Source organism: Hemicordylus capensis, chromosome 1 (assembly GCF_027244095.1).
Source record: "Hemicordylus capensis ecotype Gifberg chromosome 1, rHemCap1.1.pri, whole genome shotgun sequence".
Lineage (NCBI taxonomy): Eukaryota > Metazoa > Chordata > Lepidosauria > Squamata > Cordylidae > Hemicordylus > Hemicordylus capensis.
The window spans coordinates 200021857-200045649 of NC_069657.1; the positions used below are offsets into that span (position 1 = coordinate 200021857).

The 23793-nt window shown below is 43.3% G+C and overlaps 1 long non-coding RNA gene and 1 pseudogene across 1 annotated transcript in view; both read left to right on the top strand.

Annotated features, from left to right (window-relative positions):
- LOC128332708 (uncharacterized) overlaps window positions 1-20644 on the top strand; it is a 35512-nt gene extending 14868 nt beyond the window's left edge. Inside the window, exon 3 of the long non-coding RNA XR_008310725.1 lies at window positions 20332-20644. This is a non-coding gene — a long non-coding RNA (uncharacterized LOC128332708). The remainder of the gene's footprint in view (window positions 1-20331) is intronic.
- LOC128332696 (NFATC2-interacting protein-like) lies at window positions 9873-10858 on the top strand (annotated as a pseudogene).
- Window positions 20645-23793: the final 3149 nt, after the last annotated feature.

Genomic DNA, 23793 nt, shown 5'->3' on the forward strand with positions numbered 1-23793 from the left:
GAAGAAGAAGAAGAAGAAGAAGAAGAAGAAGAAGAAATCAATAATTTTATTTATTTATTCGATTTCTATACCGAATAAATAAATCACATTATTTCTATAATAATGAATATAAAAGTAAAAATATTGGCTTCATTAATGGCAATCAGCCCAATTCCACTAAGATGATTCAGGTGCATAAACAGGCTTCTCTGCAAACATCACTTCCAGGATCTGGAAATCTCAGCAGAAATTGGCTGTGTATCCCAAGTGTGAAAGTCACCTATCTACAATGCACTGCTTTCAATGGGATGCATATTTGAATGCACATCTTCATACACATTCTGGCATAACTGGAAACTTTTGAAATGCAACCAGACTTGGATTAGGACAAATGATAAAATTCCCTGCCTGGTCCAGCCCTAGCTATCTGAGCTCCTTGAATGGGTTCTGCTTGCTGCCCTTTTCTCCCCACAGTTCTCCTCTGTTGCAGATCTTTTTCTGGGGTGCCTCAATATTATTCCTCCTTCGATATCTGATCTATAACAACTGCCTGTTTCAAGGCCACCTGGGGAGCCAGCAGTCATCATTAGCACCTGGTACAAATATTCTAACCAACCAATAGAGGAGTCAGCCCTTGTCCAGCAATTTCACTTCTTGTTTCTCTTTGGGGAAACTGTGTGGGTGCAGTCCTACTGCTGTGAAACTCAATGTGCCTTTAGCTACTGATTGCAGCGGCACACACTTCCATAAACTAGATGAGAAGGCATGGATCCTCCATGCCTGGAAGGAGAGGGGAAGGAGGAGAATTCATATTTAAGTGGTGAACGTTCTTTCAGGTTTTTGAAGGTTGAGATGCATTATACTACCATTCATTCCAGTAGCCATCTTCCCCATAGGTGTATTCAATGGCATTGGCTCCCATGAAGCCCTGGACTGGTTATGATTTTTGGCACACGCACACAAACAAATCACACTTTTTGGAAATATTGAATTGCATTCAAATACCAATCATCGATTTGACTAAAAAATTTTTTAAAAAATTCAAAATGTCAGTCAATGTTTTGAGCTAGCACAATGAAAATCAAAATTAACTGGACCCAGAATAAAAAACACCATTTCAGATCAAAAGTTAAGTTTTGGTATTAGGACAAACCCTTGAGGACACCTCTCACACTCTGTGAAACACTAAAGTGCCAAGGGACAAAATGAGGTGATAGTTTTTCAAGGCAAAAATGGCACTTAACCGTCTATTTCTCATTGACAAATCAATAGATGATAGGCACTGAAGTACCATTATTTTCTTTGAAGATCTACCCTGGAGTGCACACATTGCTTGATACTTTTAAAACTAGACTGGCCAAACCACTTGGAAGTGTTCTATGGGGACCAGTTCTGCAATAGAATAAATCTTTTCATTTCCATTTGTGGACTTCTTGAGACAGAAACCCCATCATGACCTTTCTTCTCAATCTGTTTTTTACACAACCTATGGCTGTTAACATGGGAGACAAAGAATTAGGCCACCCCATCAAAATGCATTCTATACACTAGGCCCTGGCGTGCAGGCTGCACGACTGCTCCTAGAACAGAAGCCCATGAACAGGTGTCTGATGAGAAGCAGGACCAAGACATACCACTGAAGGAGCCCCAGGTCCATTTCCCATTCAAAGTAATAGCTGGCCTCACTGCACCTGCCACAATGTATGGTCAAGAAAAGGCAGGAGGGTGAGGGAAACAAAGGGTGAGAGAAAGGGCACTATAATGTTCGGTGGGATGGATTGCACCCATTTATTATCTAATTCTTGCTTTCCCTTGCTTTCCTTTTTCATGGTTCAAGATGCTTTTTTGCCTGGGTTATTCAAAGCATCTGGACTGCCAATAAGTCTTACCATTGCTACTGTACTGCCTGAATATGAGCTGACATCCTAACGAAGCACCAGTGCAACAGGAGAAGCACTGGTGTAGCACCAGTGCTTCTCATGAGTTCCAAATGAACGTTGCACCAGTGCTAGTGTGTGTGGAAGGGAATTTCAGTGACTTCCTCTTCCCCCCAAAGCCCTCTGAAGCCCAGAGGTGCTCTTACCCCTGGACTTTGGGCCCTAAGTCCAGGGCCTCCACAGCCCCTGGCAGCCCCCAAATCCTCTTTAGTTTGTCCTGGGTGGTGTGGTCACCTGGTGGAGCAGGGTGATTATGCTTAATTTTCAGGGGAGGGGGGCCTCCAAAGGCTTTTCGGTCCAGGTTCCAAAATTACCTAGGTGCACCTCTGTCTGTGCCACCAGAAAATAAGTCCCTGAGAGCTGTGTGACTTTCAGGGACCCATTCTTGGGAGGCCTGGAGTGCTTCCTGGGGATGGGGAAGGGGAGGTAATCAAAATTTGCCCCCAACACAGAGCTAGTTGAACATTTCAGAAGCTTCTTTCATTGTACTGATGCTTCATTACTGAGGATGTCAGCCATAATTGTTGAGGAGGGGAATTTTGAAATTTAAAATCTGCCTATATTAAATAAGAAAGGGGGGCAAAGACTTTCATATTAGGTTCTCCTATTTTTGTGTTAGCCAGGATGATCTATCTGTAGTAGAGTAGTGGGAATTACTGTGGATTAAGCAACAACATGAAACCTGCTCAGTAAATTTGCTAGGTAAGCAGGGAGGAATATAACCGCTCATTAAATTCCCCCCTCTCATCAACTTGGCATCTCCTCCCTGCTCCAGCAAAATTAATTGTCCTCCACCTGATTGATGCCATCCCCAGTGCTGTAATGGGGAGTACAATGTTTGGAAGTGGGGTTCAGCCCCCAACTTCCACTGGTGAAAAATAGAAACACAAAAGAGATGCACCTTCTGACCAAGAACACTCTTGGTGAAGGGGTGTCCATCAGCTAACTGTGCAACCCTTCCCATTCTCTTCTCTCCCTGTTCAAATGTTACAGAGCTACACACACACCCCTTTGGGCAAGCAACATCCCACAACACTGGTCCCACATGTAGTGGACCTGGGTGCTATCGCATGAGCTGCCAGGTCTCCCTGCAGGCATCAGCCAGTGGAGTGTAGGGCTGCTGACCCTGCACTGGTGGCCACGGCATGCTGTGCTGTAGCTTGGTGTTGGGGCAGGTGTGGCAGGTATAGATGATGCAGTATGTTGCCAGGCAGAGTACAGCTGAAGGAGTTGTGGCTACATGGCCATGGGATGTGGGCGGGAGCTACAGCAACAGTAGACGTGATCTGCTCGGTGCAGGTGTCTTTGGGTGATGTGCAGGTAGCCAAGATTACTATAGGGCATGGCTTCTCGCGATCAAGGGATCTTTATCAGGGCATCTGGCCAGATGACTAACCAGATCAAATTCTGGATTACATATCCTGGTTAACTTTGCAGATGTTAGCCAGGATTCCTGCAGCACATGGGTTCTTAGAATCACACTGATGTCAGTCAATCTCATTTAACAAGGATTAACATGGTTGTGAGACTGTGGCCATGTTGGTGGTAGAGAAGAAGATATTCCATTTTAAGGACATTTTCTCACCTGACAAGCAGCCTTGTAAGACAGCCCATGCAATAATAGTGGACAGGGTAGTGGATGCAAACTAGGGAGACCTGGGCTCCAATCCTAACATAGTCAAGGTCCCTGGGTGACCTTGGGCCAGTCACTATCTCAGTCTTAGACTCTAGTCACTATCTCAGTCTTAGACTACCCTGCCTTGCAAGGTTGTTTTGAAGATAAAATGGTAAAATGGTTGTTTTGAAGATAAAATGGCCATGCACCCCAAGTGCCTTGAAAGAAGTGTGTGTGTGTGTGTGTGTGTGTGTGTGTGTGTGTGTGTGTGTGTTTAAAAGAGAACATAATAAATATTTTCCAAGGGAGCTGCAAGATCCTCACCCACACTTCCACAATTCCTTTTTGATAGGTGAATAGTGGGTCAGGTGACTGAGTGGAAGCAGATTTTTTAATCTCCCTGATGCAATATAAAGCAGCCCCCTGATTCATAGGGAGTTTTCTTCTCCATGTCCAATGATGGGCTAACATGCCAAAGCTTGGGATGGATGTAGGTTTCATATGAGAGGCAACATGATTCCCATGAGAAGTGTAAGCACTTGGCTTCTGCTCCCCCTCCTGTGGACTCTTGAAGCAATTTCTACCTTTCCTTTGTAGCTGTCTTTAGCCTTATGCAGATGACTGCAGAGCAGGGGCATAGCAAGGTTGGAGTGGGCCTGGAGATGAGATTTTAAAATGGGCCCTCACTGCTGATTAACAAAGGAAACAACCATGCGATGTGATCCTATGTATGTTTCTTCATAAATCCTAACAAATTCAGTACAGTTTGCTTCCAGTTAAGTGTGTAGAGAATTGCAGCCTCAGGCAGCAAATCTAACCACATTTAGCTGGAAGTACACTTCACTGAAACTTAAAGGACTTTTTGTCATGAAACAAGCCACTTACAGGACTTTTTTTGATGGTTTTTTAATTTAAAAAAGTATTTAAAACCAACAATTTGTCCAATCCACTTCAATTTAAATATACATATTCCTCCCACATCTCTCTGCTCAAAACTAAAGCCCTATGTCCAGTCATTCCAGGTGATGTAAAGGCTGGGGCTGAAATGGGGTTTTTTTTAGGAAGACAAAGAGCAGATTCTTCCATATCAGAGTGGAACTACTTTTTAAAAAATAGTTTTTTAAATTAAAAAAATATTTAAAACCAGTAAATTCCTCAATCTCTAAATTAAATATTCAGAGTCATTTCAATCTGCCCTACATCCCCCACCTTATATTAAAGCTCTATGGCAAGAAATCCCTAAATATCCAGGGGCGGAAGAGAATAACCACAAAAAGGAAATCACATCCTACCTTCATTACAAAGCCTGAGGAGTCAAAAGCTGGGCAGAGCTGTGGTGGGCAAGGGCAGCCAGCGCTGGCCACCCTGCCTCCCTCCCTCCCTCTCTCCTTCCTTGCTGCCTACCTGCTTGCCGGCACTCAAGTTCAAGCTTCAGGGAGGCCTGCATGGAGGCCTCTCTGGAAGCCCCGCCCACCCACTGAACAGCTGAGAGGTGGAGACTGAAGGTGCTGCAGCAGCTTGCAGGCTGTTTCACTCCCCTGGCCAGATCAGGAGAGCTAGCAGGAGAGAGGGCCAGCAGGCAAGGCAAGGGGGATTGGCTAAGGGGCCTTGGGGGAGCCTCCAGGCCCTGTGGGCCATGACATTTGTCTCCCCTTGCCCAGTGGAACTTATGCCCCTGCTACAGAGAATGAGTGAGCATGTGGAATGAGGATGTAAAGGGAAAGGATCGTGGCAGCAAAGACTTTCACATCTAGGTTGTGTGCCTTGCACAGAGCCTGAGTACTCTGTAGTTGCATAGGCTTCTTCAGGCAGTCTAGGATCTTGCAGAGTCCAAGACTGCATATACAGCTTGTATGTGGGTAGGAACAATCTACTCAGGGTAGGTGGGTGGGGCCTGCTGCTGTGAGCCTTCTCTCCTCTCCTGTATATTTGTCTGCATAGGGCTTATGCAAAATCCACTTCCCAAGATTATATCCCACTCTACCAAAAAACATGATCCAGAATAGAACTAGGCAGACAAAAGGGTGAGGTGAGGTAGATATGGTGGAAGTCACAAGGGACATGTTTAGCCCCCACCCATCTACTCCCTCTTAGGGAGTGAATGGAAATCATTTACTTACATGGGAGAATGTTGCTGCACTTGAGAACACAGTTGAAGAGAACGGTGGCCCAGTTCTTCTCCACAACTGTGCTGCAGGAAATTGTGCAGAGAGGTTGAAGCAATATGTCTTGCTGTCTCAGCAATGCCCTCATTTCCTTCCAATCTACAACCTCTACACCAGGACTGCACAACTTTGGCCCTCCAGCTGTTCTTGAACTACAACTCCCATAATCCCCAGCCACAATGACCAATAGTCAGGAGTTGTAGGTCAACATCTGCAGGAGGGCCAAAGTTATGCAGCCCTGCTTCATACACACAGAGAGAGAGAGAGAGAGAACCTGCCCTTATGATGGGCATTGTGTTAGTTATAACAATACTATTTACATAGCACTATTCCAAAGTGTTCTAAACCAGGAGTTCCCAACCTTGGATCCCCAGAAGTTGGGAACCCCTGCTCTAAGCATACTATACTTCCTTGCAACAGTGCTAAGACAGGCCAGTATTATTCGCTCCATCTTACAGAAGGGTGGGGGCTCAAGCCAGAAGATCCTGGTTTGTGCCACCGGACCACCTAGTGAGCTCCTGGCTGAACTGAGATTTGAATCAGGGACTTGCCAGATCACAGCTCATTCTCTTAAGAACTGTGCATGCTGCACTAGCTCAAGTCTGCATGATCCCAGACCCAAATGAGCTTTCGTTATCTTTGGCTTTCATAAGCTTGGAGGGCTTCCAGTCCCCTTTTAGTTAGAGAGACTTATGGAGAGGTCTGAGATGCTGTGGTTCAGAATGGTGCTTTACTCCTGATACACTGGTTCAAAATCATTTTGTCCAGAATGAGAACTGAATCATATACAGTTATGCTGTGAGAAAAAGCAACCCCTTGCCAGGGAGATTGCTGACACTATAGCCCAGAATGGTCAGCTGAAAGGAGCTAATTGATAGGCAAGAGATGGGGAACTCTTTTGTGTATTTTGAAGGAGATAGCCATCAGCACATGGAGAAAGTGACATACACACACACACACACACACACACACCAGTTAAGGGGTGTGTGTGATGCAAGTGTGTGTATGTGTGTGTGTGTGTGAGTGAGAGAGAGAGAGAGAGAGAGAGAGATCCGCTTATGCTCTAATTTTATATTTGTAAATAAGCAAATATGACCAATAAACCAAACATATGTCTCCAGCGCTCTCTCCAAAGGAAAACAAACCTGGGTCACACTGCCCCTGAAACTTCTCACTGCTTGGAGAAGTTGGCAGATGCAACAATATTAAAAGGTGGATGATATCATCAGTGCCACCAGTGGGAAACAGCTATAGGTCTCCCACATTTTAGTACAATTGTCAGCTGTCTGTACTGAGTGGCTATTGCATAAATGCCATGCACTGTACTGTAGTAGTGCAGTAGTTCAGAGTGGGCAAAGGGGAGAAGTGTGGCGTACCTGCCCAGGAGACTGAATTGCTCTAGCTGGGGTCTGTCATCATGCCATTCTTCCTTGGCATGCAGCCCAGTGCCCTTCAAATGGGGTTTTCAGTTCCACTCCAAAGCACACCACAGAAAACAAGAGCAAGCCACCAGATGTATATGCTGCACTCCTCAACAGGGGCATCTTTGTCAAGGGTTTTGGATCACCATATCCCGCCATATGGAACAACACATGCCATAAGGCTCCATCCAGGAAGGATACTGATAAACCAGGCACAGAATGTGAGGCTGAACAACCAGAAGATGAATCTATGTAGAGTCTACAATAAGAAAGGATTATGTGACTAATGGGATTCCTGAAGGCTCCAGCACAGAATTAAGAGAAAAGTAAATGGAGAAGGAAGACTCCTTTCAGCTAAGGTGCAATAAAGGTTGCTGGGTTGTTGCTCCTCAACAACCTTTCTCCTCATGGTATAGCTGGCAAGTGTTGTTCTGACATTATTTATCCAATTGGTGCTTTGATGCTATCTATTAAGTGTGTGTTCTTCCTGTGTTGCAAACCCAATTAGTGCATGCTATGCCAAGGAATCTCACCCCTGCTTACTTTTCTTCCTTCATAGAGTCTCAGAATCCATAATCAAGGCAGGTTAATAAATAGAGTTGTTGGCCATGAATGGTAGATGTGCTAAAGAAGAGGGAGAATACTACAGTTTGTACAGGGGACATTCTTGTATGATCGGAATCAGAATTTAAATGCACTTGTTGTTCCTAAGGTTACCAGATCTTCTTCATGGATAGGGTGCAGATAAAGTTCCTTATTCACATGTTAAAACATATTAATAGAAGAAGATCCAGCCCTGCTGGATCACATCCACGCCCATCTAGTCCAGCATCCTGTTTCCCACAGTGGCCCACCAGATGCCGCTGGGAAGCCCACAGGCAGGAGATGAAGGCATACCCCCCCACACACACCTTTGCTCCTCTGCAACTGGTATTCAGAGACATCCTGCCTATGAGTTTGGAAGCCATCAAGACTAGTAGACATTGGTAGACCTGTCCTCCATGAATTTATCTAATCCTCTTTTACAGCTATCCAAGCTGGTGGCCATCACCACATCCCTTCTCATATTTGTGACATAGCTGCATTCCTTCTCCTCAATATATCACATGGAAAACCCTAATTTTTTTAGATTTATATTTTGTTCCATCTTTCAATGGATAGTTTGCATCCATATTTAAATTTTACATTTAAAAGGAAGGAGAAAACCACAATTGTCCATGAGCATCCCAAAACAGCAGTGGCCTGTGGCAGCACTGTGGCAGTGACAGGTATGTCCAGTAACTGCATCCAAACAGTCCTCTTCTTAATTTCTGTAGTCACAGAATGACTCAAATACGTCATAAAGATAATAATAAAGTTATCTTTATTAGTAGCATTTTTTTCTTTGGAAATAATTGCCCCCAGATATTTGTATGATTCAGCCCCTTTAAGACATCTGTGTTCCAGGGCCTTCTCTGGTTTTCTGAGATTTTGTCATTATTAATGACAACATTGTTAATTATACCTGTTGTACAATGCCTTTTAAGCACATCATATATCAAAAAGCACTGTACATGTAATATTAACAACTTTATATGTTGTACAGTGTTGTTACAATATGACAATAATAATGTAATACTATCTTAACCAACGCAGAGCATCTGCACATTAGTACTTGATTGCTCCCCTCACCCCCTGCCACAGGCCCCCTCACCTCAGAGATCTCTCCACCCTCACCTGAGCCACAGTCCTGCTCCTCCTCCTTCATCCTGTTGCTTCCATCGCCCTCACCCCTCTGTGTCATTCCTCCTTCCCTTTACTCTTGGTCACGGCTGCAGCGTTGTAGTGCCTATTGGCCAAGCTGCAGCCCCCTATCCCGAGACCTCCCCACCCTCACCCAAGCCCCGCAACTGCTCTTCCCTACAGGAGCAGCAGCAGTGGTTGACCGGGCCCTTCCTCACCACCGCCGCTGCCATGGCCTCTCATTCCCCTCAGGCCGCTGACAGGACTGGGCTCGTCCCTTGCCTGTCTACCTCCCTCCGCCAATGGCCTAGGTAGCCCCAAACAGCAGCAGTTGTTGACTGGGCTCTTCCTTGCTGCCACTGCCATGGCCACTTGTTCCCCTCAGGCTGCTGACAGGCTTGGGCCCATCCCTCACCCTTCCTTCTTTCTCTCTTCCCCTCTCTTCTTTTTCTCTCTTTCTCTCTCCTCCACTTGCTCTTCCCCTCTGTCTTTCTTCCTCTCCCTTCTTTTTTTCTTTCTCTGTCTCTGTTTCTCTCTCTCCATTCCTGAGTTAACAGATCTTGTTTATCTTGTTCCCTCATCTAATTCACACAACGGCAGCCTCCTTCTCCTGAAGGGGCTCTTTCCTCCCTCACGACCCCTCTCTTCACTATATAGACTATCTATCTATCTGTCTATATATACTCCTCTCCTCTACAATCAAGAACACCTATCAACCAGTAACAGCTGCATTCCAACTGTCCTTAACCATCATACACTCCTCCTCCCTATCTGCATATGGAATCCCCACTGCCCAATCACCATAGTGCTTCTGCTCTCACAGGCTCCTCCTCCCTATCTGCATATGGAATCCCCACTGCCCAATCACCACGGTGCTTCTGCTTGCGAACTCTTGTGAGAGCTGCCACACATGGGATTAGCCACAGGTATGCCTTAGAGAATTATATATAGAGATTATTGGTTAGCGTCCAATCGAGTCATGGGGGTGGAACAAGCCGAACTTCAAAGCCAATGGGGAAAGTCTACTGCTGTCATGGTGGAGACGCCAGATTCCTGCTCTAGCAGAGACTCAGAGTTGGAGGGGATTCTAAATAAATAAATAAATAAATAAATAAATAAATAAATTCCCAAGAAACCCTCTCTCAAATGCTGCCATTTCTTCACTGTCACAGTCCTTCCCGCAGTCCTGGCCTACTCGAATAAGGTTCCGGACAGTCTCCAGCTGTTTCCCAACTCTCTGAAGCTGCCAGTTCAAATTCCAGAATTGTCCTCTAAGCCCCAGGTTGTTGGTGCCTCAGATGAAGAGGAGGAGAAAGAAGTGGCGCCAGGAGCAGCAACTTCCACAAAAGAAGTAGAGCAAGGAAAAAAGAGTTCAGGTTCTATCTCCTTTGCCTCCATCATGACCAGGGTGACAGCACCATAAAGCCAAAATCATTGATCAAAGGTTGAAGACTGACATCCTCCCGCTCAGCTGCCAGGAAGAGCTTGCAAGAGCTTGCAAGGCTGGCAGCTGACTGGGATGATGTGATTTTGATTGACACGCCTGACCACCTGGAGTCTTGGGAGCTGGTGCTGAACCACGTCTGATGTCGGACAGATCTCTACAAAATCTCGATTCGGATGATGGACCCTCTTCAGCAGGTAGCTGAACACATGGGCCAGACACTGAAGGTTCACCCCAACAGAATCCTTCTCCTGCGTTGGGATTGTGAATTTGCAGCTGATGCCACTCCCTGTGGGCTAGACCTAGGTGTCACTGATACCATTGACTGCATAGTAGAGAGCAATGACCCAGGAAACCTGAACCTCAGAGTGCAAGGAAAAGATAAAAATTCACAGACGGAGATCACTGTCCAGAGGCAGGAGCCAGTGCAAGCCCTGATGACTTGCTACCATCAAGCCCAAGGCCTCAGAAGATGAAAACTTGCTTTCTACTTTGATGGACAGCATTTGACAGAAACCAGGACCACCCAAGAGCTGGGGATGGAATCTGGTGATATCACTGAAGTATGGAGCTAGAAACCTTTTTCTCTCAAAGAGGCCTGCTCTCCACAGGGTTTTCTTGTCTACTCCAGGATCCCACCTCTTAAACTGAGCCCTGCCTTACCCACCACTTCTCAGTTCTTTAATTCTGATTCTATTTAAAATCTCAGTGCAGAGGGGCACCGTAATTTCCCTTAATATGAACAATGAACACAGAGAGATTCTCTATAGTACTTATCCACTCTTTCCCTGTCCCAGGATATGAGAAGCAGAGATTATACTCCATCCTTGCACTTGTACTTACTTCCCTCTCTCCTGCCCATCCCACCCCCAGCAATGTGTGGAAGCTTTTAATAAAATCAGCATTGTGACTGCTGCAGTCTGGCAATGTGGAGATGGAGAGAGAAACGGGGTTCTGGCATTATAGCAATACTTTAATGCCAGAGTATTAAAGCTGCCCCGAGCAGTAGTGTATTGGAGGGATGGGGTATAAATATTTTAAATAAATAAATAAATAAAAATACATACATACATACATAGTGCAGTTTAGAGCAATTAATGAAGTAATCTATTACCCCTGCTAGCGGAGTAAAAAGCACCTTTCAAAGTGGTGATTCTCTTTATATTAATCAGAGGGAGAGCAACTGGCTCTATTCAGCCCCAGCACAGCATTCCTCGAGTTGCCATTGATGGTGTCTACTTTTGTGTTACATTTTAGAATATGCACCCTTTGGGGAATAGGAAAGCACCAGCCCCCTGTACATTGCTTTGAGAACTCTTTGTTGAAAAGCAATATATAAATGACAGTAGCAACAAGCTGGATTTCTCAAGGGTCTAACCAAGGCTACAAAGTGATCTAGTAGCTGTATTTTGCCCACCTCTATATTACCTACATACGACTTGATAGCATGGATGACATGCTTCAAGAAAAATCCAAGAATGAAGAGCATTTTAAACACTGGAAATGCACACATCAGTGTATGGACCAATTGTGGGGGCTTCCTGGAAACTTCTGAACTAACTATAACAAAAGGAAACATATAAAGATCAGTCATGGAATCATACCTTTGCTGAGGCAGAAATGACAGCTCCAAAGTTCATTTTGTTTTGCTGAGCTAACAAACAAACAGAATGAAACCATCTGAGCCTGGACTTAGCAGGGCTTACAGGTGAAACTCGGAAAATTAGAATATCGTGCAAAAGTCCATTAATTTCAGTAATGCAAATTAAAAGGTGAAACTGATATATGAGACAGACACATTACATGCAAAGCGAGATAAGTCAAGCCTTAATTTGTTATAATTGTGATGATCATGGCGTACAGCTCATGAAAACCCCAAATCCACAATCCCAGAAAATTAGAATATTACATGGAACCAAGAAGACAAGGATTGAAGAATAGAACAATATCGGACCTCTGAAAAGTATAAGCATGCATATGTATTCAGTACTTGGTTTGGGCCCCTTTTGCAGCAATTACTGCCTCAATGCAGTGTGGCATGGATGTTATCAGCCTGTGGCACTGATGAGGTGTTATGGAAGACCAGGATGCTTCATTAGCGGCCTTCAGCTCTTCTTCATTGTTTGGTCTCATGTCTCTCATCCTTCTCTTGGCAATGCCCCATAGATTCTCTATGGGGTCAGGTCAGGCGAGTTTGCTGGCCAGTCAAGCACAGTACACTGTAGACTTTTCAGAGGTCCAATATTGTTCTATTCTTCAATCCTTGTCTTCTTGGTTCCATGTAATATTCTAATTTTCTGGGATTGTGGATTTGGGGTTTTCATGAGCTGTACGCCATGATCATCACAATTATAACAAATTAAGGCTTGACTTATCTCGCTTTGCATGTAATGCGTCTGTCTCATATATCAGTTTCACCTTTTAATTTGCATTACTGAAATTAATGGACTTTTGCACGATATTCTAATTTTCCGAGTTTCACCTGTATCTACATCCCCAATTTTCAATTATTTCTGGATTGATTAAAAGATTTGCAGACTGCTCTTCTACTCATATGGGCACTCAGGGCAGCAAACAACAAAAATAAAACAATATCAAATTTAATTAACACAATCACAATGAAAATTACATGCTAATAGCAAATGATTTAAAACTCCAGCAGCAAAACTAAAGCAAAGACAAAACTATAACAGCAGGAATTTCCTCAAATCGACCATTACAGCAGGCCAAAAGCTTCAGAAAAGGGGGTTGTTTCGGAGATTTTTTAGGAAGAGTGCAATGGAAAAGGCCAGGCATAGCTCACTGGGAGAGGGAGCATGAAGGAACAAAAGTAACAGAGTACCTTTGAGCATGTACGAAATGCTTTCCCAACACCAATGAGAAACTACTATCGGCCCACGCATATCACACACAAGGATTAGGGAGAAGGGGTTCCTGAATTCTTAACTAGCTTGAACACTCATCATCATTATTTTAGTAAAGCAACACTGGCTGTGTTTAGTAAATAAATGAAAAATGAACAAGCATCCATCTTCAATCCAGTCCCGCAGCACCAGATTACTTAATGTGTCTGAGCGAATGCCAAGCCATTCTGTTCACAGTAACACTTTTTCCAGATTTCTCGTTCTTGACCTTTACAAAGACTGTTATTTCCATTTAATGGTGTTATAAGACTCAAAGAGACATTAATTATTACTCTGACAAATACAGCAATCCATAATCTCCCCCCACTCACACACAAATATTCCCCTTATATATATGATGGGTGGATTTTATCATTGAAAATGTATCAGTACAATTAGTGACTTATTATGCAAAAGTGCAGGAAGCTGCTTTAAACACTCAGATTTTATAATTACCGTAAAAAAAATTCTTAATATAAAATGGGCTCTGTCCCATTCTGGGGGTTTGGCAACCATCACATGTAATTTTCCCCTCCTCACTTACTCTTTGCTCCAAATGGAGGAAAGTTAAGGATAGTTTTGTTTTCTTGGGAAGAGAGCGCACTGGAAACTTATTCATTTCTTTGCAATAATCTGCAAATTAATGGTTCAGTGGGTATTAAATGCTGGAGATAAGTAATATTTAAAGTTTGAGGCCTGGGGCACCCAAACCTGTAAGTTATGTTTTATGGGCAGGCTACTTCAATATATATAGCAGAGTATTTCAGGAGCTAACTCATTTCCATTGCAGCCAAAGCTAACAGGTTCTCAGGGGCAACAGCTTGTAAATGATAAGCATGGAGATGCTTCCAATTGTGTTCCAGTCATACTTGGTGCACTTACTTTTCTGCTTAGGATTCCCACCACTGCAGCAATATCTGGCTTTGTCACTGTGGCTATATACAGAAACTTGCCAATTGCTTTTCTGTGCTGGTTGTTCACTAACAAGTAAACAAGTAAAAGTTCACTATCTCCATCTTGCTACAGGAAATTTGTATCCATTGGTGTACTGACTTCATTGGCATCTGTCAGTCCCAGGCATTCTAGAAAGTCTTTTATTTTCTGTTTCTAGTTGAGAAGGTAACCTCCATCCTTCTCTCTTTCTATTTGAATGCCAAGATAGAGGCAAAGGAACTTGGAAGCATTTCATACTATTTCCTTGTTCAAGTGATCTACAATCTTATGACTGTCTTGTTTCTCTTCATAGCAACTAAGCAGGTCATCAACATAAATCAGGATGAAAATCCATCTATTGTCTCTGCATCTTGAGCATAGGCAGGGGTCCGCTTGTCCTTGCACAAACCCCTCCTTGAGCAGCAGTAGGTTCAGCTTTTCATTCCATGCTCTAGCAGCTTGCTTTGAGCCATAAATGACCTTTTGAAGTTTGCACACAAGCCTCTCTTTTCCAGGTTCTTCAAAGCCTGGTGGTTGCTGTATGTAGATGTCTTCCTCAATTTATCCATGTAGGAAGGCAGTTCTTTACATTCAAGTGGTCAAAGTGGATCTTTCTGGCTGCTGCTAAGCTGTGTGGTGTTCTGATGGAAGTGTGTTTCACAACTGGTGCAAATGTCTCATCATAGTCTTCACTATATATTTGGGAGTATAGATAAGATATCCCCTCAGGAGATCAAGCCACTCTGGGAAGAGCAGAAGGTTTCAAGTTCCCTCCCTGGCTTCTCCAAGATAGGGCTGAGAGAGTTTCCTGCCTGCAACCTTAGAGAAGCTGCTGCCAGTCTGTGTAGACAATACTGAGCTAGATGGACTTATGGTCCGACTCAGTGTATGGCAGCTTCCTATGAGTATCATTTGGCTGCTAACTTTGGCTTGTAGTACTGTACATACATCCCCTTCAGCATCTTGTTTGATTTTAAAGACCCACTTGCATCCTACAGTCTTTCTTCCAGTAATAGTTCCACAAATGTCCATGTCTTATTCTTGTGCAGAGATTCAATTTCTTCTTCTGCAGCTTTCCTCCATTTCTCAGCTTTGTGGGCTGAATCTTTTCAATGTCTTGCTATCTGCAGGGTTCCTGTAACTCTTCACTTCTGCTGATGTAGGATAATCTCCTGGATGGATCTCTGTTTGTTGGATCTCTGTTTGTACCTCAGTTCTGGCTCAGCCTCTGTAACCCCTCCTGAATCTGGTTCCAGTTGGGGTTCACTGGCTGGCATGAGGTGTATGGAAGTCTGCTCATCTCATTCCTCTCTCATCTGGATCCTTGGCTCAGCTTCTGGTACTTCACCTTTGGTTGGCCTTTGTCTCTTACCAAAGCACAAAACATTGCAAATCTTAATATCACCAGTTTCAGCATTAAACATTCTGTATCCTTTCCTTCCTAGTACATAACCACAGAGTACTCCTTTCTTACTTCTACAATCCAGCTTGTTTCTCCTTGCTTGTTTCTCCATAAGTACATATGCTTCAGCTTGTTTCTCCGTAAGTACATATGCATATACTTCCAATCCAAATACTCTGACATGGTTTAGGCTAGGCTTGTACCCAAACCATAGTTCAAATGGTGTCTTTTGTACTGCTTTGGTTGGCAATCTGTTCTGCAAATAGTCGGCAATCATGACTGCTTCTCCCCAAAACCTATTTGCCAAACCTGCATCTTGAAGCATGCATCTGGCCATTTCTAATAGACAGCTATTTTTCTTCTCAGCAACTCCATTTCTGTCAGGGGGATTTGGCACAGTGGTTTCATGTTCAATCCCCTGTTCCTTCAGGAATGTTTTCATGACATTTGACATGTACTTGCCTCCATTGTCTGACCTTAGTCTATGAGGTTTTCTTCCAAACTTGTTACTGACTAGTGCAACTTTAAATTTAAATTCTAAACTCTAAACTTTTAAATTATAAACTCTTTAAATTTCTCAAACACGTGACTTTTCTCTCTGAGAGTATGAACATAAGCAAATTTTGTAAAATTGTCAATAAATGTGAGCATATAGAAATTGCCATCAGAGTTCCTTTCCAAACGGCCACAAACACCACTATGAATCAATTCCAGAGGGTGCTGTGACTCTTTCTCCTTTCACTTATGGAAGGTAGGCTTCACAGCTTTAGCATGAATGCAACAGTCACATCTGGATGCAGCCTCTCTGCATGGCTGTACTTTAAAGTCTTTAATTATTTCCCCTTTCTCAAGCTGATGAATCACTTTAATGTCATGGTGATCAAGGCATCAGTGCCAGAGTAAGTCACATGAATTGTGATTACACCCTATTGCTAGACTTGCTCTTTCATTTATAAAGTCCAGTTCAAATAACCCACTCTCTTAGAGATGCTGTCATAATCAAATCATTTCCAAATGTGATATAACAATGCTTGTTGCCTGTGAACTCAACCTTGCATCATCTCCATATGTCACAGAAATCAAATTATTCTCCAATGATGGTACAAACAACACATCCTCAATAGTAACAGCCACACACTGTCCACCTGGTAACTTGCAATGCACTTTTGCAACACCTCTCCCCTTTTCAGAAACCTTCCCTCTACCAGGAAAATTGAGACTTTATAATCCTTATCCAATTATGTTAATAGTCCAATATATTTTCTGTGGTTCCAGAATCTATACAAAAGGCATTTCCATCTGTTTCAATCATGGTATTGTATCTTTTAGGCTTGGGCCTGCATTTTTGATAGTTCCGTTTATCATGATATCCTCCTGCTAAGGAATTCTGACAACTTGTAGCATCAGGAATTCTAACCATATTTGTTTCTGCCTTTGTTCTGGTAGCAGCTTTCCCGGGCTTAGCAGGGCAATTAGAATATAAATGGTCCTTGCCTTTAAACTGAGCATCCTTTGTCTGTGCTCCCTGAGTGGAATGCTATAACATGATCAGCAGGGCCAAAAGCCATTTCTTGCTTTCTAGGAAAATGTTCAACCAAGAGCCCAGAAATATATTTAAGTTCATAGTTGCTTCTGATACTTCAATTACCATTTTTAAGGTTAGATAACTTTCTAATCATGACTTTAAAATGAATCCCACAATTGCAGCCTCACTGAGGTCTGTGCCCAAATCTTTCAGCGGTTTTGCAATATCCTGGATTAGGCTTACATGTTCAGTGGGGTTTTGTCCTTCATTTAGCTTCAAGGTGCAGAGCTTTTGCATGAGAAAAATTGCATTGCTTGGGCTCTTGCAGTTAAAAAGCTCATCCAGCCTTTTCTAAACTTCACTGGCCAATTCCATGTCCATATATTGATTTCGGACTTACATGCATTCTAAGGATTCAAAGAATTTTCTTGTTTTGAGAATTCCAAAGTTTCCGTGCATCTGTTTCTTGCTCACCGGGAAGTTTTTCATACCTGGCTTTTAATTCGCATCTCCTCCAGAATGGAGGGTGTGTGTGTTGGCCAAATTTACTCCGAAGTCCCTGTGAGCTATCAGGAAGCACTTCATGCACAATTTGGAGTTTTCATCACCCTTCAGAGTATTTCATCACTCCAATTAATATAGGAGTAAAAAAAGAAATCCACTTTTTGCATCAGTTTTTTGCAGCAACTTTGAACACAGTGAAGCCTCGCAGAAAACCCATGTTAAGCCTCCTGTTTAGGAAAGCTGCGGTTCTCTATGTCTCCAGAACATTGTCAGGTCCTTGGCTCATCATATAGGATTTTATCTGAAATGACTGGTTGTTGTAGTTTGATCCATCCAACTTGGGAATGCTGAGGCTAAGATGGGTGGAATCCATGATCCCTCTTTGTTACAGATGTAGCTCTGACTTTATCTCTCCTGAGATCAGATTTAAGTCTCAAAAACCTTGTTAGGGGCTGGGCCCATAACCCTGTTGGAGATAAGAAATATTTAAAGTTTGAGCCTGGGGCACCCAAACCTGTAAGGGTTTATGGGCAGGCTACTTAAATATATATACAGCAGAGTATTTCAGGAGCTCACTCCCATTATAGCAGAAGCTAACAGTGTCTCAGGGGCAACAGCTTGTAAATGATAAGCATGGAGATTAGTTTAAGGTTAAATTAATCTACTTTATTTAGAAGTACATGATGATAGGAAAGACCTCTAGCTGCTAGCTACATGGTGGTCAAAGAGAGACCCATAGAAGCATTCTGGGAAGAAGGAGGGGGAAGAGGAGGAGCAGGAAGAGGAGAAGAAAGTCACTCCCAGGAAGTTTCTGAGTATAGTTTATTCATTGAGGGGTCAGAGAGGCAGAGATAATCAGGAAAGAGAAGGAGACCCTAACTGACTATCTCTCCTCCCAATGCCCCTAGTGGTCGTTAGGATTATTGGTGCAAAAGGTCGATGCCATATGGAACTGCATCTTCAACATTAAATGGGTGCAACAACAGAATCTAGGAAACTTACACTAAGTTCACATCACCAGAGCATCATTTCTCTGGAACCCTACACATTTGTAAGACAGCCCTCACAAAGTAGCTTGTTTTGAGCAATGATGGGTATCAGCTTTTTTAGTTACCTTAGTTTGGGTTTGTATTTATAGCCAGACATGGCCATGTGGCATGTATATTAATTACACACAAGTGAGAAATGCCCTTTAGACACTGGTCTCTGTCCTTAGGATCGACTTTTCTATGCACTCTGGAAACCAGAAGCCTCACTGATAACTCAAATATCTTCTCAGGTCTATAAATGATATCAGCAGTACTGGCTCCCACTCTCCGGGGGATCCTGGATTTATTAAGGAGCTTGTCCCTCTTTCTTGGTGCCAGTTGGATGTCACACCAGGTTGGCGCCTTCTTTCTATGCATAGGGAGGAAATACTTGCAGGAACAACTCCCTCCTTGTCTTGAAAAGGCATCTAAAGACTTGGCTTTTACTCAGGTGTTGATATTTTCAAGGGTGCTATTCTCCTTTGTTATTGCTACTTCTGTGTGTTGCATTTTTACTGTTTTATTGATGGTGGTGGTTATTAATATATTTTATTACTTTTAATATGTTATGAACTGCCTTGAGATTATTTTTTAACGAAAGGCAATATATAAAAGTATCAATAAAATTAACTAAGGAATTCCGGGACTTGTAGAATTCCTTCTCAAGGCAGCATGTCACATAGGGTGTCCCGTGTTCCCCTTATCTCTGTCTCTCAAACTAGGAGTCTTGTAGAAGTGTGCTCACACTCTCTCTGTTCTGGAGGAGAACCTGGGTTCACAGCTCATTGTTTTAAACATGGCTAGCACTGCTTCTGATTAGCACTAGCAAATCTCACAAGCTCTTACAAGACCTGGACACTCCATATTGATATAGGGAAGTAAGTCTGCATAAATATCCTCAAGCACGATTACAATTTAGCCCCAATTTTTGCTCCACATTGATGTGCTTGCAGTTCAAGTTGGGCCCCCTTAGACATCTGGGCCTGGGTAAGGTATCCCGCCACCTTCCCTCCCACCAAATGCTCCGATTCTGCCCAAAGCACAGTTCTCCCCTGTGCTTGCTATAACTTTTAACATCTAAGCTGATAGTATATTGATGAGGCTGCATTTTATGTTTCCTTCATTTTCTTATATGCCTGCCTGAATCCCCATGTTGATCCTTATCATGAGCAGCAGCAGTCAGACTAAAGTTAGTCATGACCAAGTCCCAAGAACATTAATGGAACCACGTTAGTTACGACTAATTTGTCTTGCTGGTTTCAGTAGTGCTTTGTCATGACTGACTAGTCTGGATGCTGCCCAATACAGTCCCTCCTTTAAAAATGTTCTTGAACTTTGCCTTGATATACCAGAAGCTCTGGCTTTAATAAGCCTAAATCCTACAATACTTGGGTACTACTTTTTAGGAACAAGTATTAGTATAATAATAATAATTATTATTATTATTAATTCGATTTCTATACCGCCCTTCCAAAAATGGCTCAGGGCGGTTTACAAAGAGAGATAACAAACAAATAAGATGGCTCCCTGTCCCCAAAGGGCTCACATTCTAAAAAGTATGGCAAGGTTGAAAAGCTCACTGGAGAAAGGAACACAGATTTCAAGGCGATTCAGCCGCTTTTTGTGTTAATCTGATAGCTGTACCTTCCTGGACATAAATGTGTAGCAAAAGGGCAGCAACAACCCTGAATAAAGTACTAATGTGAGAGCTGGTTAACCTGATGCTGTTCTTATGTGTTCATTTTCAATATAGGACTAGGGCTGAGTAACAGAAGCATCTTGGCTCAACTAGATTTCTCCCTCGGCTTCTGACAGCCACCAGGACAGAAGTCCTAGACCTGTCAGTTTTGCAAAACTGTACTACTGAATTCTGTTGAGCACACCACAGAGGACAGATTCATGGAAGTTCTGGACAGGCTATGTTGTCGTCTTGGGACTGCAAGATTGCGATTTTTGCGGGTGACAAGCCTCTTGCTCAGGGCTCAGCCTCCTCTAACCTCCCATACCAGCTGCAAATTTGGAAGGAACACTCTGGTAGGAGAAGATCAGTACCACACCAAAGAGAAACAAGGTTAGAGGTAAGCTAGAGGGCTAGGCTGGCTTAGGCTTCTAGGTTTCACACTCTCCACCTTCAAGAAACCCCTTTCACAACAACTGATCTTCAGAAAGAAATGTGCATCTACTGCATTGCAGAAGATTGTGGGAAACGTTCTAAGAGACACAGCTTGTTTCCACAGAGCACTGGCAGGCATGCCGGGCCCCATTATTTCCTGACATGCACTCTAGGACAGCTCCCCTGTGGGCTGTGGCTGCATTTTGCAGGGAAGACGGACAGTGGTGGGCAAGGTGTCATTCACTCCTGATCTCTCCTCCAACTGAGGAGTTCTCAATAAGCTTCCCTTCCAATGAATCCCTTGAGACATAGTCTGAAACCACCTGCTTTGAGCCACAGCCTTTTATTAAAGATGGGGTGGAATGAATCTCAAATCTTTGCATTCATTCTACATATTTGGGGGGAGTTCAACAAGTTTAGTTTTGCAAAGCAATTTTCCAAGCCTTCCCGAAAAACAAATCTAATTTGACAAACAAAAAGAGAGGGGAGAAACCAAAACAAGCCCAAAACCCTGACTTCAGCAGAGTTAGCTTGCAGATGTTATTTGCACCATTTATTTATCAAAAATAACTAGAAAATGTTTTTAAAACATCGTTCCAAATGTTACAAATAGAAATGTGACATGCTTGGCAAGGCTGTCTATTTTACTTATACTGCTTTACTTTTTCATATTCTGAGCAAACTGAGAGGCTATTTTCCCACAAGGGTTCAGGAGGGCATATGGTTTCATTTCTTCAGAAAATTGTTTCTCGGGATTTCAATCTTTTTAGCTAGATATGACAAAACATAATATCAAGAACACTTATGTGTCTTATCAGTTCTGTTCTCAAACATAAATCATCGATCAGTATATATTTAAGTCAGGTGGACAAGACGCCTCTATGAAAACAGATAAATGTATCAAAATATTTTAACAAGACAGCACCCCCCTCACATCCCTAGCATTAAGTGCCTGAACAAGACTAATGTATCAAACCTGAGCCAAGCCGAAGATATTTCCCCAGTGTTGATGCCTTATTCAGATGGTATTGAGTTTTTTTAAATTTCTGAGAGCTGGTTTATGCACTGGTCCAGCACATGAACTCTACGCACACATTGGGGTGCAGAAGCAAGTCTTGGAAACTCACACACATACAGCCCACATAGCACATGCTATCTTATCAGGCACCCATGCACACATACTTTATATGCCCCATAGGATTTACACACCCCTCATCATGGCAGACAGATTGCGTGGGTGGAGTGTAAGGGCCATTAGAGACGCAGTCACACCGCACATTTTAATGTACAGTACACATTTTTCAAACTAGCAGCAACCAGTCTAGGGATCAGCACAATTTCGACGAGGCATGGCAATATCAGACATTTTGAAGCAGAAGACAAAGGTGAGCCAGCCCAGAGTCAAGTAGAAATCTGATGCACATCAGCATAGTTAATGCAGGTACAGTTAAAATAAGCTTTACCAATGTACAATTGGAAGACCCAGCATGCATGTGTATGCAATGCTGTATATCTTACCTGTGAGTAGCGGTTACTGTGGAAACAGGCATAGGGTTATTATGGATCAATTAATTTTGGAATGAAAATGTGCAATATTTTGAATATATACTGATTGCCTGATTGAAGGCGGCTCTGAGGGCTGAACACACAGAGTTCCAGAGAGCTCACTAGGCTAGGCTCAGCCTCCCTCAACCCATGAGATTCCCAATTTGAGCCTTGGACTCTCTGTACAAAACCAGAGTTAAAGGGTAACGGCAAACCTGTAACTCCATTTCATGCGATGTCTGAATACATGCAAACATGGCGTCGCAATCAAACCACAGGGTTCAGTTTACTTACCAAACTAGAATTTGGAGCTGGGATTACTCCTCAGTTTCACCGTTCTAAACCTCTGTTAGAAGGGACTGTTGAGTTGTCTGCATGCATCCGCTGCTATAGCTGTGGCTAGAGGTTATGTGACCAGTGAGAGGCCAGCTCAGAAAAGCACCAACAGCGGTTACGCTCTAGGGCTTACCCAGCACTCCATGGTGTGTTCCCTGACTGAATGCCACACCCCTCCCTGCACACTTCCTACTTCCTCTGCCTGCCGACAGCCACACCAGGCCCTGCTGCTCTTACAATTAAGGGGGAAGCACTACCAGGGAGCACTGCTTGAAGTCTGCGACCCTTGCAGCAATGGCAGTGGTAGGTCTGTGCGGGATGCGCTGGACCTGTAGAACTCCCCCCCACACCGCCGTGAGCAATTTTCTGGAGCTGTGAAACCCATGCCCACAGCCAACAAGTGGGCGGAACCAAGCTCGGAGGACCAGGAAGTGGGAGGGGAAACTCTAACCTGCCTCTGGAGTTTCCCAAACTGGGAATGGGGGATTGTTTGTGACACAACCCCCAGTTTAGAATGTTAACTGCCAACTGCAATTCTAAGCCAGTTCCTGTAATGTCTGAATGCGGCCTCTGACACTAACTCTGTCCCACTTGCCAAGCACAGGATGCTACTGCAGCTCCAGAACTGTTAATGCCAACGTCAAGGATTACCATTAGCCACACCATTACTTATAACCACAGCAGCAGTTAAATTGTACCAGGTCTCCAAACAATTCACTTTCTCACTGTGTCAGGATGTCTGCAGAATAGAATTTCATAAGGAAACTATGCTACAGCAAATGTCAAACTGTGGAGGAGAAAGAACTCTCAGCTTCTTACTGAAGAGTGTGCTAATATCCCAGTCACAACTCCATTGAAAAAAAACCCCAAAATGATTCAGGTCAGTGCATAAATATGGGGATCTGCCAGAGAGGATCTTTGTTCCAGCACTTTCATTATTTACAAAAACCAAAGATGCATCCTTTTCTTCCTTCTACATTTCTTTTTCTCCCCCTCTTTTTGGAAATAATTGCTTGCAAGATGAAAGCTAACACACAATCTCAACTTGTAGTAAAGGTAATAGCAGCACTTACTGCTCCTGTCATGTTGATGTATTACTGTGTATCAAAGGTCACAGTTTTGTAGTCATACATTATCAAATTTGAAAGAGCAATATTTGATTCTGATCAGCCTTTAAACTGCCCACAGTGTACATGAAACAGATAGAGGACTCCTAAGCTC